Raw genomic sequence first — 17,124 nt, forward strand, 5'->3', positions numbered from 1 at the left:
TCCCCCAAATATTTGCTTATTTTGGATGGAGCTGAAGTCTCAGTTGCAGTACAATCAATTTACTTTGTATCTACTTGCTCTTGAAAAGACCAGCCTCTGTATATGGATGAAATTACATGCAAACAAAGGGACTGGAACTAAATAGAATAAAACTAGAGTCAAAATTGTGCTTGACTGTAAACAGTATTTTATCAGCTCTTCTTATTTTATGGGACTTTCAGGGTAGAATAACTAACTCAGTTGAAGTATATTGTTTTGGGAAAGTGTATTTTCTTTGTCTCCTTGGAAATAGTAAGATACCTTTTTCTACTGTTTTAGCACTTCAATGTTTCACACTCCAAAAATGACAGAGGAAATTGCTCTTTTCTAGACGCATCATGGCCCATTCAAAAATCTGCAGAAGGACAAAGAGCTTTTTGCCCAATGAATAAAGAGTGTTTGGTTGCATTCAAATAGTTGTGCAGAGTTCTGTATAACAAGAATAAATAAAACTAAATAAATGCATGAGGAGATGGAGTGTTAAGACAGCAGGAGCTCAAATATGCAAACCAAATGTAGAAATGAGAGGCAGCATTATCTAGTAGTTAGGGTACTGGAGTGGGAGTGAAGACTGGAGTCCAGTTCTCAGCTTTTACAGTGATGTTCTCTGACTATGGGCAAGCCATTTAAACTCAGTTTGCTTCTACGTTACGTGAGAATAATGATGTGTTAATCACTTTTTCATCTATGTAGCTCAAAGAGATGTAAAAGTACTACATGAATGCACAGTATTAATATAAATTGTCTCCTTGTCATTGTTTCAGGGTAACTGCACCACCATGGTCCACTCCAGGAGTGACCTGTCAGGTCTCAGGACTCCATCTGTCACCTGTACCTGGGTAGGGATCCTTGTCTCACTCCCTTATGACATGGGGTTTTAGGGCTGCACAGCTCTCTGTCTTACACTTTGATAGTTCCAGCAAACCAGTCTGTCCAGGAACCAGTACTTCTATATTGCTTTCTCTCTGGCATCTATGAACAATGTACTGCCTGGAAGTTTTAAGTTGCCACATTGCTCATTCTAAGCAAGCACATTTATTCATAAGATAAAAGCATTAGAGAAAAAACATAAAAACGATAACGTACAATAAACAAGTTGGCCATAGAGATTAAACACACTGCAAAGTTACAATTATATATATAAATCAGGTTTTAGAATCTTCTTTTGACTTTTACTGAAGGCTCAGTATCAACACAGAGACTAAGTTGTGTGTATTTTATTAGATGTTTCATATTAAAAAAGAAGAGAAGGGGGAAAGCGAGATCATGGAAAAAACCTTCTGTGAAATTAAAAAAAAATTTCTGTCCTAGCACATGATTATCGGTTCTTCCTAATGGCTGTTCAATAAAGTATCATAATAGAGAGATGAACTAAATAAAACTTCAAGAAAAAGTACATGGGAAGAAAGTGCTCTATACAGTTTTCAATTTAAGATAGGATGCTATCAGTCTGGAAATTAGGTAGCTAGATCACTGGCTAGCCAATTAAAGTTACTGACAGCCAGACATGCCATTTTCCCTAAATTAATTCAATAATCTAACTCGATCAGTGCAGAGTATTCCCAGTTTTAAACTGGACTGAAACCTTTTCCCTTGTTTGTTTAAATTAATTACTGTTCCAAAATGCTGAAGTATAGATTAAAAAACTCTTACCTCAAGATGTAAACAAGAAGAAATTTAATACTCCTGGAAGGAGTGATTACTCTTAGCTCACAATGTTATCATACATCTACACTGAAATCAGATGTGTGATTGCAGTATATGTAGATATAATCTAGCTAGCTTTGATCCAGCTAGATGGAATAACAATAGCAATGAAGCTGTGGCAAGCATGGGCTAGATGCTCGAGTAAATACCCAGGGTCCTGGGCAGGTATCTGCAGCCCATGCTGCCTAGACTTCAGTGCTATTATTATTTTATCTAGCTAAATCAAAACTAGCTTGGATATGTCTACATGTGCTGCAGTCACACCTCTGACTGCAGTGTAGATATACCCTTAGGCACTGATCCTACTAAGATGAGAGTATATGCTTCAGTTTATGCACAAGAGAATTCTGCTCAAAATTGGAGCTACACATGTGCATAAAGTTAAGTACATGCATAAGTCTTTGTAGGACAGGGGCCAGAGCTGTTTAACTAATGTTAATGTTACTGCAGTATTCATATAGGGAATACCAGGGTAGCATTAATTATTTGCAAATGGCAGTTCTACAGACTTGAATATAAATGACATGGATGTTGGCTTCTCAGGGGAGCTTTTTAATAAGTACCCAACAATCTTTTAGCTCCTAAACTGTTGCAGGTGTGTAGGGAAATCTTAGAGAAGTGGGAACATCTCTCAACAGTGAATAATGAAATTATACTATTTCCTAAACTCAACATGAATCTTTTAAAATATGTAATTATAAACAAATATCATTAGTTACTCCTGAGTCCAACAATCTGACTAACATTTTAGAAAACCGTCAGAAGTTATAGCGTCTTTGATACAAATACCTGGCAGAAGAGCAGCAGATAATTTAAGATCCTTATATTTCATTTTGGAGGATTGAAAAATAAGGATACATCTCTTACAATCTTGTCCCTGGACACCTGAGAAGCATTTGATTGCACTGTATCTGATTGCTTGCTCAAGAATGGTTTGATTTTTGGCATTAAATTAAGTCAGTTTATTTACATGATAACAGTTGTTGAAACATGATTAATACAGATTTTTCTGGGGAAAAATTGATAGCAAAGTAGAAATCAGCTGTCTTTGATGAGGCCTGGTAGATGATACAATTAGAATGCAAACATATATCAAAAAGATTATTGACAACAGGTTCTAATATAGTAGATAGGTGGCAACTGACAATTGTTTAGCAATCTTTTGCAACATGACATCTATGTTGAAAAGCTAAGAAATTAGGGCTAATAATATGCAGGAACTTGGGAAGGGGAAAAGAGTCCAGGAGAGCTTGCTGTATGTTAAAGAAGCCTTATTGAGGGCGCAGGAACAAACCATCCCAAAGTGCAGAAAGAATAACAAATATGGCAGGTGACCAGCTTGGCTTACCAATGAAATCTTCAGTGAGCTTAAACTTAAAAAGGAAGCTTACAAAAAGTGGAAATTTGGACAGATGTCTAGGGAGGAGTATAAAAATATTGCTAGAGCATGCAGGGGTGTAATCAGGAAGGCCAAGGCACAATTGGAGTTGCAGCTAGCAAGGAATGTGAAGGGTAACAAGAAGGGTTTCCACAGGTATGTTAGCAACAAGAAGAAGGTCAGGGAAAGTGTGGGACCCTTACTGATCAGGGGAGGCAACATAATGAAAAATGTGGAAAAAGCTGAAAATGCTTTTTTTGCCTTGGTCTTCACAGACAAGGGCAGCTCACAGACTGCTGCACTGGGCAACACAATATGGGGAGGAGGTGAGCAGTTCTCAGTGGTGAAAGAACAGGTTAAGGACTATTTTGAAAAGCTGGACATGCACAAGTCCATGGGTCCAGATCTAATGCATCCAAGGGTGCTGAGGGAGTTGGCTGATGTGATTGCAGAGCCATTGGCCATAATCTTTGAAAATTAGTGGCAATCGGGGGAGGTCCCTGGCAATTGGAAAAAGGCAAATGTAGTGCCTATATTTTAAAAAGGGAAGAAAGAGAACCTGGGGAACTACAGACCGGTCAGCCTCACTTTAGTCCCTGGCAAAATCTTGGAGCAGGTCCTCAAGGAATCCATTTTGAAGCACTTGGAGGAGAGGAAGGTGATCAGGAACAGTCAATATGGATTCACCAAGGGCAAGTCATGCCTCACCAACCTGATTGCCTTCTAGGATGAGATAACTAGCTCTGTGGGTACGGGGAAAGCGGTGGATGTGATAAATCTTGACTTTAACAAAGCTTTTGATACGGTCTCCCACAGTATTTTTGCCAGCAAGTTAAAGTATGGATTGAATGAATGGAATATAAGGTGGATAGAAAGCTGGGTAGATTGTCGGACTCAACGGGTAGTGATCAATGGCTTGATGTCTAGTTGGCAGCTGGTATGAAGTGGAGTGCCCCAGCGGTTGGTCCCGGGACCGGTTTTGTTCAACATCTTTATTAATGATCTGGATGATGGGATGAATTGCATACTCAAGAAGTTCACAGATGACACGAAGCTGGGGGGAGAGGTAGCTATGCTGGAGGGTAGGGATAGGGTCTAAGGTAACCTAAACAAATAGGAGGATTGGGCCAAAAGAAATCTGATGAGGTTCAACAAGGACAAGTGCAGAGTTCTGCACTTAGGAAGGAAGAATCCCATGCACCGCTACAGGCTGGGGACCGACTGGCTAAGCAGCAGTTCTGCAGAAAAGGACTTGGGGATTACAGTGGATGAGAAGCTGGATATGAGTCAGCAGTTTGCCCTTGTTGCCAAGAAGGCCAATGGCATATTGGGCTGTATGAGTGGAAGCATTGTTCGCAGATTGAGGGAAGTGATTCTTCCCCTCTGTTTGGAACTGGTGAGGCCACATTTGGAGTATTGTGTCCAGTTTTGGTCCCCCCACTACCGAAGGGATGTGGACAAATTGGAAAGAGTCCAGCGGAGGGCAACAAAAATGATTAGGGGGCTGGGGCACATGACTTACGAGGAGAGGCTGAGGGAACTGGGGTTATTTAGTCTGCAGGAGAGAAGGGTGAGGTGGGATTTGATAGCAGCCTTCAACTACCTGAAGGGGGGTTCCAAAGAGGATGGAGCCAGGCTGTTCTCAGTGGTGGCAGATGACAGAACAAGAAGCAGTGGTCTCAAGTTGCAGTGGGGGAGGTCTAGGTTGGATATTAGGAAACACTATTTCACTAGGAGGGTGGTGAAATACTGGAATGGGTTACCTAGGGAGGTGGTGGAATCTCCATCCTTAGAGGTTTTTAAGGCCCGGCTTGACAAAGCCTTGGCTGGGATGATTTAGCTGGTGGTGGTCCTGCTTTGAGCAGGGGTTTGGACTAGATGACCTCCTGAGGTCTCTTCCAACCCTAATATTCTATGATTCTAATCAAAAGAGAATCCTTAACTATAGAGGCATTGATAACAAATGCATAGTTATAGTTGCAATGAAAATTGCACATTGTCTATTTTGAGATTCTTGGATCAAAAGCATTATAAAAATGCAAATATACCACTATTGTATCTCCATGGCAAATAAAAGGTGGATGAATCAATAGAAAATATAAATCAATATAAAATAAAATCAGTACACATGAGAAATATGTTTTAAAACAAAAAACCTGTGAATCTAAAACTTGAACATATTACATTCTACTTTGGGTGCTGGCACCAATCTTAAATTATTGCATACCAACAGCACGTCTTCCTTTAGATGATGCAGTTTAGGAGGTTAGTTTAACAAAAGATAAACTTTTGGGGGATTCCCCATTTTGTATTCTTTTTTTTTGTATATTTTAGAAAGTACTATAAAGAGTTCTGAGGTGAAAAACTGGGGGATAATAGGCAGTGATGGAAGCTAAATTTAATATATAGTAGTGCATGATTAGAAGGAAGATTGTGACTTTGAATCGATGCGATGACACATGTCACGGGGTGGGCTGTTCTTTGAAGGATGGGCTTGGGCTAACACAGGCCTGCTATGGTTCTGGGGTCTTTAAGAGCCAGTATTCTGGAAATTCTTCTCCTCCAAGGCCATATGAATACATGCCACTGCAAAGCATCTTGGAAAGGAATGCTGGCAACAAGAGACACTATGGAAAAGTGGAGGGCTTTCCTCCAGGAGAGCTGGGGAGGCCTTTAGCTTGTGGTTATAGAAAAGGTCTGTGAAGAGGCAGGAAAAACCCAGATCTTGGGGAGATCTGAAGCAAGAGAAGGAAAAAAAGCTCGGGGTGACAGTAGTGATGTGGGATTAAGGTGTAGGGACTCCAGGAGGCTCTTCTAGAGTTGATAGGAGAGACTCCCCATCACTCACTTGTATTGAATGAGGGGCGAGACCAAGGCATACTCTGGTTGAAGGACCGTTTTGTTGTTTCCTCCATGAGGCCAGAGGGACAAGTTACCTCTGCTAGTCTGGGCAAGATAATCTTTGAGGGGACAGAGAGGTGACTGATGCTTCTCCTGATGCTCCAGAGCTAAACTATTGGTTATGCAGCGATAATTGTGAGTGATGGAGAGGCCTTTTTGAGAGGGAATAGTGTCTCATTTTCATGAGGGAAGCTAAGCCACCATTTTATTAATTCTCCAAAAGTGCATAGTTAATATGGAGGGTTGGTAGCAAGCGTGGATTGAGATTTAGGCACTAAATATCAATAGTTATGCCCCTACCTCCTTGAATCATGAGCTTACCCAAGAATATTTGCATACTTTTTAAAAGAGAAAGTAAATTTTTATCTTTGAGTTACAAAAAAAGGAGCTTGGAAACCTGAACTGAACATGAATGACACAGAATTGTATGCTTGACTCTGTAGAGCGCCTGAAACAAGAGCACAGAGAGGAAGGAACCATTCCATGCATTTCTGAGACCAACTGTTCTGGCAACAGGGATGAGGGTGTCAACACTTCCAAAAAAGAGGCTTCTGTGGTGGAAGAGTGCAGCTAGTTCAGTCCATCACTCAAGCAGATATGGCCCAGATACTGGCCAAGCAGGGCCATTCCTATGGGGGTGTGGGTCCCAGGGCGGAAGTGACGACTCTATCACCTCCGGGACCGACTGCACCAGCCAATCGTACTGGCCCGCGGGGCTCTCCAGAGTGCGGAGCCTGGAGCAGTCGCCCCGATTCGCCGTACCCAAGGGATGGCTCTGTGGGTAAGTATTGAAAGCCCCTGTCACTGTCCCTCCTCCTCTGTAGCAGCAAAGAACAAGGGGCCCTCTGTGTTCCTCTTTGCCTCTGATGGGTTAGAGGTCCTGCCATACCATGGCTAATATGGTCCTGGTTGGTCGCAAATATATCTTGATGGGCAGGAACACTGTGAGGCTGTCATTCTGCTCTATGTTATAACCCAAGGTTGATTTGGAACGATGAATTATTTTAACACTCTGTAACAGATGGGATCACAGGGCCCTTGATTACTACAAAAGCAAATCTGTGAGGCTCATTCCTGCTTTATTTATCAGAAGCTTTTCAAATAAAGATTTATAATGTTTGTAACTTGCAATCAACTCTCCAAGGGTGTCTACTGTTAGGTATTCAAGAAAGCATGAATAATTTGGCACCGCACTGTGTAAGAGGATTAAAATAAATAGGGAGAAATGTTAATACCTTTTGTGGAGAGAGGCTTGGCATATTAAGGCAACTAAAAATGAAAATTTCAATTATCCAATAATATTACTTTCAAAGTGTAAATGGCAATCCAATCCAACCTGAAGATAGTCAAAATGATAGGACATCTCAGGATCCTAATGGACTGGTCACTAAAACTGATCAAAAATGGTCTTTTTTCTGTGTAAATTTTGATTTTTTTTCCCAGCAGAAATTCAAAAACTGAAAAAATTCAGCCAAAAATGTTTAGTCCAAATCCAAAACTTTTGAGTTAGAAATGCTGCTACTGCACTTTATGAGAGTTATAGTCTGTGTGCCTCATTCTCCTGTTGTCCTCTGTAGACCAGCTTCCCTAGTTGGAGTACATTTTGTATGATGCATCAGTCTCTGTTCTTGGAGAGAGATGGCAGTACCTTATGGGAGTTTCTGCTAAAATGCATCACGGGAGATGTATTCCAGCCAGGGAGCTAATCCCATAGAGGAGAATGGAGAAATGAGGAGACTGAGCTACAAATCCCATGAGGCCTTGTGATGGCATTTCCAAATCAAAAGATTATCCTGTTCATCTGAAAGTGCAATTTTGCATCAAAATTTAGTTTTGACGTTTTACCAGTCTTACCACTTGAACTTGGTGAAATTTTTTTCTTAGCCAAAACTCTCTTCAGCAAAAAATGTGGGTGTGGCAGCACCAAAACATTTTGCAAATGCACGTCAAATCTACAAAATTGTTTTGCTCAGAAAAAAAAAGTATTCTGAAAAAAAGGGTAACATTTCATTTTGACATATTCATAACATTTTTTCACTGGAGAATGACTTTGCATTTAAAAAGTTCTCTCAATTTTATTTGACTCTGTTTCCCCCCCTCTCACCCCCACCTCCCTGAAAAGGTTTGAAGTATTCAGAATTTGAACAAAACATTTAGTTTTGGGTCAAACAAAACATTTTCATTTGACTCAAAATAACTTTTTTGATCTTTCAATTCACCAAAAATTTAAAGAAAAGTCAGTTTTGGGTTGCCCCAAAGCAAATGTTTTAAAACATTTTCCAGAATTGCCAGCAAACTAAAAAAAAAAAAAAAAAAAAAGATTTTATCACTAATCCTATAAACCCAGACGACATGGGTGAAGAATACATTCTTCATCTGTGTCTTGCCAGAAGACACCTCTCTTTCATCTTCAGGCTGGTTTATTTTAATTTGAATGGTCTGGAGTAAAAGGTCAAGACAACACACACATTTTTCCTTGTGCTGTGGAAGTAAGAGGCTATGTTCTGCATATCACACATTTGCACCTTTCTCTGGCTCCGTTCCTCACGAGTGATAATTTAAGGTCTTGTTATTAATTTTCAGGGCCTTCAGAGACTTCGCGCCCAACCTTATCACTGGGGCATTTATGTTTCACCAAGTCAACTTTATTTCTCTGTGACCTGGAGTCAACAGAGCCCATCATGATGTTGATGAAGATGAGACTTTGTCTGGTTTGGGTTGAGTCTAAACTCCTTAGTAGGTAGTTTAGTAATCCAGGGCCTATGACTTTTTCTAAAGCCTGTTGCAAAACTTATCTGTATCCCAAAGCCTGGTCACAGAACTGAAGATAAGGTCAAAACAAACCTACCCAGAGACACATTTCTATATACCCCAAAACAAAACCAATCAAACAAAAAACAAACACCTCCCCTCAGCCCCCACCCAATACCAATGCAACAGCAAGCAAAATGCTAAGAAGCTGAGGGGTAGAGAGCAGAATCCATATACATAACATTGTAACTCTAAACTATAGCATTAGTTGCTAAAATATTGGCAACATTTCAGAAATCTACTAAACTGACAGATGAAGTAAAAATGAAATATGTGTGCTATAAAACAATCCCACTCTATATGATATATTAACTGCGTGTCATTTTTTGTCTGCTCTTGTAAAATAGCTTTTAAAGATTTCTGCTTACTTTACCAATGACCATATACCTGTCCAATTAGTTGCTAACTCTTACTGGGGATATGACTGACTATTTAAAAACATATCTAAAGTAAGAATTCTCAAAGTGAGAGTGGAGAAACCACTGATATAAAAATGTATAAGAATTAAATTCAATAAACTCTCTCCTATATAGGCAAAACAACGTGGAAGATGGAGTGTGACTACTATACTCTCAGAAATTAGATCTTGTAAATGCATCCATTATTTGAACCAATTTATGACTTTTGCAAAAATATAATGTATTCTGGGCTTAAACTTTTTTCTTCCCTATTGATATCAACTATCAGGATAGCTTTAAGTGTTAAACCAAAGGTTATGCTTGCTGTGTGTAAGATTTTCTCTAAAGAGTTGAACTTTGATTCCTCCCCCACTCCAGACCAATACCATAACTTGGTGTTAGCTTTGATTTTTTCCTTAAACCTTCACAACTGAGATTTTATTGTTGCAACCCAGTACTTTAAAGAAGAGATTTTTCCCTGGGAAAGGAACACGGTCTGCTGCCCTTAATCCAAATTGCTCTTTCATTTTCTTCCTCTTTATCATCTGAGGCCAACAGTAACAAGCAGGTCTAATGGTTTTTGAAAGAACCAAATAACATCTCTTCCTTCTCTATCTTCAGGTAAGTCAGCCATTAGAAAACATTTTTCATAAAGACCTATTTCACAAGTTATAATTCAACCAAATTTCTGGAAATGGAATCTCTTTAGTTGTAGTTGATACGTTGATGTCTTATGTTTGGTCAGCTTCACTTTCATTTGGTGAGTTCTCAACTGATGAGGACTACATCTGTGTCTCTTGGATACTTCAGCTTATGGGAAACTACTTGGATTCATTAGAGTAATTTGTGGCTTATAGGTTTAAAAATGCATAAATTAAGCTACTTCCCCAGTCTCACAGAAGTTAAGATGGAACTTCTGAAGATAAATGTTCACGTTGAGATCTCTGGAGGCACATAAGGTTTAAAATCTATGGAAGGGGGAATGGCAAGGTTTTTATTTTGCCCCATCTTCTAAAACATGCTGAGTTCACACTACAGAAGAATTCTATGGCTGGAGCTAAACAGAAGCTGTTCATTGTCTATGTGGCTTAGAACATACATCAGAAAAGGAGACCATATTAATATTTGTTGTCTGGCATCCTCAGTGTGCACCTTTGACTGTGGTAAGGAAACTGGGGCTTAATTTTCAAAATTTAATTTGAGATATTAAATTTTAGAGCCCCAACCTCCTGATATGGGGTAAAAGAGCTGTAGGAGGGGTTATTTATGCTGAGTAGATGGCTTCCTAAATTCTTGGAATGAAATTAAGACTGAGCACTTAGTCATTAGAAGCACATAGGCATCTCTTTTTTTCCAAGATCTTTCTTATGAACATCTGTTCACATAGAAACTCAAACCAATTCAAACATCTATTTAAGTTGTTTAAATAGCCCCCATCACTATACTATCTGAGCATCTTTAATGTACCTATCCTTACAATACCCACTGAGGTTGGGAATGTGGACTGAGGTCACTCCCCAAGAAGCTCAGGTGGTATCCCTGCCTTCTGTTTGCTCAGACATGAAAGAAGTACTTCGGCAAAGGAGAGGAGTTTAATTTTGTTCCTATAAACTACTGAAACGTTATAACACTTTGGCAATGATAACCAAACCGCATGACCATGTCATGTGACCCAGTTAGAGCTGTGGAAAGTACTAATCTTCCCCAGAGAGAAATGTTATGTCAATCTGAATTTAATACTAAGAGTAAAGAGTTGCCTTGGATGCCCCTAAATTGTGTGTAGCTGATGAGATGGGACTATGGCAGAATTCTGATGTCAGCCAGAATTATTTCTATACCTCCCAGAGACCATATGTCCATGTGGTAGCTCTGTTATCCATTAACTGAGTGCAGCATGCCCAGTGAGTACATGGTTCCACCCTAAACCAATCTTTACGTTTCCTGTATTTATCTTTCTACTTTTTGTGCCCAAATAGGAATGTACCAGAATCAGGTCCTAACCAAACAAAGCATCAAGAGCTCTTAAGCATTTCAGAAAAGTTAAAGAACTTTGATTTGTTTGCAAACAGTAAAGCTGATTGGAAAGTTTTCATCAGAATTTCCAACTGAAAATGGGAGAATTTTTTGTCTTTCATTTGTCATTTCCCTGTTTTTCAATATAGTCTAACAAGGTAGTTAGTTATGCAGAAAGTCTATGGAGGTCTTTCCTCTGTAATAGCATGTACTTCAATATTTTCCACGTCTTTGTGGCCTTTCAATAGATCTGTGACAAATGTTGACAACAAAACCTGAAATCACATGAAAGGGTTTGGTTTGTTCTGAACAAACTTGAGATTCAGTCCAGGTTTGTCAAAAAGTTCATTAGGTTCAAAAACCTTTTCAAGTGAATGTGGATCCAGTTTTGAGCAAACCCAAGCCAATTTAGAATTTCACATCAAAACCATGAAAAAGGAGGAGTTGGGTTTTTTTGCATGGTTATGACAGAAAATTGTTGAACTAGATGGTTTTGACTGAGTCTTTTGCTTTGTTTTGGAACTCATTTGAACTTGAAGTTCAAAGTAAAGCTGGAGGGAAGCAATATATAACTAGGAAAAAATGTTTGCACAAACCCCCTACAGAGAGAAACTGGCGGTTTAGCATGGCTCTTTTTAAAAAAAAATAAAATATTTTTAAGCACCATTTAAACCTAACAGTCTATACACCCTATAGAGGTGCTTGGTCCATGCAGAATGGTCCACCATGTTCACACTTAGAGTAGAGTGCTTGGAAGGCAAATGGATAATTTATTATTTAACATGAAACATCTAAAACAATATCATACACAAGGAGCAGTCTTGTTCCCAAGTAATTATAAAGAACCACATGTCTTGGGATCTTTTCAAATACTTTGCAGGAAGTTCAGTATCATCTAAGTTGGATCACATCTTGGGTAGTGGATTTTCCAGTTCCAGTTTGAATGCATGATTATTACTAATAATGACTATTTTAATATTATTTCCTTATAAGATAGCACGATGGAAATGTCCTTGCCATTCTGCCGCAATTTGAGGATTGCTATTGCACCATTTCCTCACTACACAACAAGCCAGTAGTACCTTGATGAGATTGTGTTGTTGCCAGAGGGAAGGTTGCAGTAATTATCCCCCCAAAGTCCAAATCAAGGTTAAATAGTGAGTTCTTTTTGTAAACATTCCATATTCAATTAATATGCCTTGCTTCGGTGAAGCTTGAGATTGAAGCAGCTCCAGAGGCTTACTACTGCCTGACTTGTATTTGGTTTTCAAGTATCGGCCAATTAAATATCTGTTTGACCAGACTGTAATATTGATAATGTATCAGGTATAAAGCAGTCACACATTTAGAAGATACAGTATTGATGCTTTAAGTTCTAGGTCTTGATTTAAGGTACAGTCCTGAGGAAGGCATGCACCTCCCTAAAAATATCCCTGAGACTTCATAATTTGGACACCCCTTGAAGACTTCCCCATCCTGGAAGAAATGGGACCCTGTTGTCTAGCTGCCCTTGGCCCCCAGGATCAGAGCTGACCCCTCATGCACCCCAGAAGCTTAAGCATCTCATCTCCCAGAATTCCAAGGTTATGTCTGCACTGCACACAATGGGTGGTGGCATGTAACATATTTATAGCTACATGCTGCAGTAAAAAACAGCCTGCACCCACACTGTGATGTATAGCTATATGTGTCAGAGAGAGGCTCTGGCGAGGAAAAACAGCAGGGAAAGGCTTCAGTAGCAGGGAGAAGCCCTGTAGACTTTCATCTTTGAGGGAGTCTTTTTCTGTGGGGAGAAAAGGCTCCAGCTGCAGGGAAGTAGCAGGACACACTGCTAGGCCGGGGGAGGGCTTAGCAGGTCTACATGCTGCCAAAAAAAGTAGGCTGTGTAGACCTACCCCAGCTGTGAGGCACTCTGGGTTTTTTGTATGTGGCATATGATAGTGAAGCCAACAGACACAGTGATAGACTTTTCACAGGATTCCAAACCCATTTACTCTTTATTTAGATAGCACCAGAAACACAAATCTAGACAAAATAATACACCTATACATATTTCCCTGCCTTAGTTTCCTCAGCACTCTGGAGAGTTCTTTGGTCTGTGGCAGAATCCTCTGGGGTGCCCAGGATATCCCTTTCCTGCACATGGCTCCTCTTCAGAATCATGGATTTTCTTGCTCTCTAAGTCACTCTCTTGGTCATCTCTTCTGTGGGGATTTATCAGGGTGCCAAGGGGCGTGAGTCACTGCTATCTCCCTGCCTCCACCATGAGGGAGTATTTCTTGTGGTAGCTGGATGTCAGCTCCCTGCCACTGCCAGCCCTTTGGCCATTCAAGCAATTTCCTCAGGGCTCTGCCAGTCCCTATTTTGCCTTGAAAGTTAACATTTGGTGCAGGCCCCACCAGGCCAAGCCTGGTCATGTCTCTGCATATAATGTTCCTCCATTTAGCCAGTGGTTGGTTTCTAGATCAGACTGACTTTGGATACATTTTCATGATTGTCTTTGACATCCTATCATCAGTCAGTTCCCACCATTTTTGTCTGCAACCGATTGCATACCCTGGTTTCACATTGTATTCTCCTTCTAACTTCTTCATTTGGCGTAAAATTATTCCAGTTTACACAATAGATATTTCACCAAATTAATTGCTGTCAGAGGGTCTGCTAATGTGACCGGGTGCAGGACTGGGCCCATAAGTGGGTGTGACTTCATTGAAATCAGTGGAATTATGCTCACTTATTCCAGCCATGAGTTTGGCCCTGTGTCTTCACAAAACACTCAGATCCTTGGATATTTGTTGGATTTGTTTCTGAAGAGTAGATCTGATTGGACAGTGCAGGAGGATAATGAAAATGTTTATGAGAGATGCAATTATCCCAGATATACAACCTTTGAAGAAAGAGAGACCCTGTTAGGCCTAGTGGGCATTAGATAATTAATTATATAATTTGCCCCCACAAAAGTGTCATGGCATGAATAGTAGATCAATATGTCTGAAGGTCCAGTAAATACATTTTTGTCTCCCAGTGCAAGTTTAAAACTTGCTCAACAAAAATGTTAATAAATAAGGGCAACACAGCTGACAGGACTGAAGCCAGACTAATCAATAATTAAAGGATTATCTCTATTTCTTTGTAGTACACAAAGCAATAAACTGTTACTGAGATTGATTAAATGCTTCAGCTTTGCTTCGATTATTAATCAAACCCGAAAACAGTTTGTGTGTATACTACATAGCAATAGAGATTAAGGCTAGTATACAACAGCCTTATTAACAAAAAAGAGGAAAAATATCCTTTTCTTTCATTACATTGTGCAAAATGCTGAGCTGCCTTTTTCTGAGGCTTCTTGGTGATATATGTATTGGTGACTTTATTACAGTACCATGGATAACAAATGATTCAATGCTCAAGGATCGGTCTGAAGAGTGAATTGATGGAGGGGAGAGCTTTTTAAAGTGAATAGTTCAAAGTAGCAGTTTCATTGGCTGTATACAATTAGCAGGAGTTCAAGGCTGTACCTGGAGGGATAATTGTTTTGTTAATGACTGATTCAGTTTGAAATAAGTAGAGGGAAAACAACACAGAAAAATGTGTATTTCTACTAGAAATAGCTGACATCTCTTTTTTATGTAACAAAGGCAATTTTATTACTTAATGGCTATGTCATAAATATAAAGGGAAGGGTAAACCCCTTTAAAATCCCTCCTGGCCAGAGGAAAACTCCTCTCACCTGTAAAGGGTTAAGAAGCTAAAGGTGACCTCGCTGGCACCTGACCAAAATGACCAATGAGGAGACAAGATACTTTCAAAAGCTGGGAGGAGGGAGAGAAACAAAGGGTCTCTGTCTGGCTATATGCTGCTTTTGTCGGGGATGGAACAGGAATGGAGTCTTAGAACTTTTAGTAAGTAATCTAGCTAGGTATGCTTTAGATTATGATTTCTTTAAATGGCTGAGAAAAGAATTGTGCTGAATAGAATAACTATTTCTGTGTATTTTTTTGTAACTTAAGGTTTTGCCTAGAGGGATTCTCTTATTATTTGAATCTAATTACCCTGTAAGGTATCTACCATCCTGATTTTACAGAGGGGATTTCTTTACTTTTATTTACTCCTATTTCTATTAAAAGTCTTCTTGTAAGAAAACTGAATGCTTTTTCATTGTTCTCAGATCCAAGGGTTTGGGTCTGTGGTCACCTATGCAAATTGGTGAGGCTTTTTATCAAACCTTGTCCAGGAAATGGGGTGCAAGGTTTTGGGAAGTATTTGGGGGGAAAGACGTTTCCAAACAGCTCTTCCCCAGTAACAAGTATTTGTTTGGTGGTGGTAGTGGCCAATCCAAGGACAAAGGGTGGAATATTTTGTACCTTGGGGAAGTTTTGACCTAAGCTGGTAAAGATAAGATCAGGAGGTTTTCATGCAGGTCCCCACATCTATACCCTAGCGTTCAGAGTGGGGGAGGAACCTTGACAGGCTAGATCTTTAAAAGATCTCGGCTCCCATTTAGGCATCCCTGTGGAGTGGTCCAATTTTCAGAAGTGGTCAGCACTCAGCAGCACCTATTTGTTCTCAGGTCCATTGAAGTCAATGGGACTACTCACATGCTTGAGACTCGGCATGTACATGGGTATATTGCTGAATTGGGGCCTCAATAGCTAACTATGTTTTAATGCAGTGATATTCAGACCTCAATAGTTCAGGAGCCAAATTAGTGATCAGCCTTACCCAAAAGAGTCACAGTAGTGTGAATTCATTGTTTCATTTACTATAGTACTAGGTACTCATATTTAAATAGTAGGATGGGAAATGTTGAGTGTATCTATATATGTATATATAGATATTATTCTCACAACAAAATGACTGATCACATATTATTACTTTATCAAATACAATTGGTTAATAACATAGTAAAAAGAATCCTGATTGGTTAATAATTAAATGACACCGTGTTTTATATTGTGTGCTGTAAAGAGCCACAGGAGACATATTAAAGAGCCACTTGCGGCTCTCAGGCCTCAGTATGAGTATCAGTGTTTTATTCTATGAAATCTACATAGCATAATATCGAGCAATAAAATAATTCCAAATTTGAAAGACATCTTCCCCTCACAAAAAAGAAAAATATTACCCAGTAGAAAGTTACCACTTTCAGGATAAAGTAAGCATAAAACCACATGTACAATGTCATAGTATAATTATAATGAATCAATTTGCTACTCCTTACCATAATGAATGAAGAAAACCATATACTACTTCTAATGAAAGGTACATGTGCTTTTTAATTGACTAATATCCTTCTTTGATGTTAACAGGAAAGTTCTACTCCAAGTATAGAGAATTTTTTCTGCCTGCAATATATATGAATTAGACCAGTTTCATTAAAAACTGCAGATTGCTCACCTATTTATATTGCCTAAATGAATTTACTTTGCTCAGTGATGGGAGATGGGAGAAGGAAATAGTAATTTTAACAATGGATACGGAAAAATAATTTGAGTTAGCAGAAAATAGATTTTATGTTGTAAGCTTTATGGGTGTTTGGATTTTAGGATAACTTCATTAAATGGATTGTAACCATAGAGTCTCAACTTGCTTTCAAGCTCTTTAAAATCATCATCTTTAATGTTGCACAGAAACATGAGAACTGATAACCCACTCTCATTGCTGTTATCCGCCGTGATTTTTTTGAAGTACCTCAGACACAGAAAAAATATCACTTTCTATAATATGTGCCACTGAAGGGAAAGAATACAGGCTATTATTCCATTATCTGTATGTTCTGTGTTTGTTATGAAACTTGGACGCTCTCTTGGTCAGAGATGTTTCCAACAGGAAGGTAACATGCCTTATACCCTACCTCTCAGATTACCTTGTAGAGTG

This window comes from Chelonia mydas, chromosome 9, assembly GCF_015237465.2.
Source record: "Chelonia mydas isolate rCheMyd1 chromosome 9, rCheMyd1.pri.v2, whole genome shotgun sequence".
Lineage (NCBI taxonomy): Eukaryota > Metazoa > Chordata > Testudines > Cheloniidae > Chelonia > Chelonia mydas.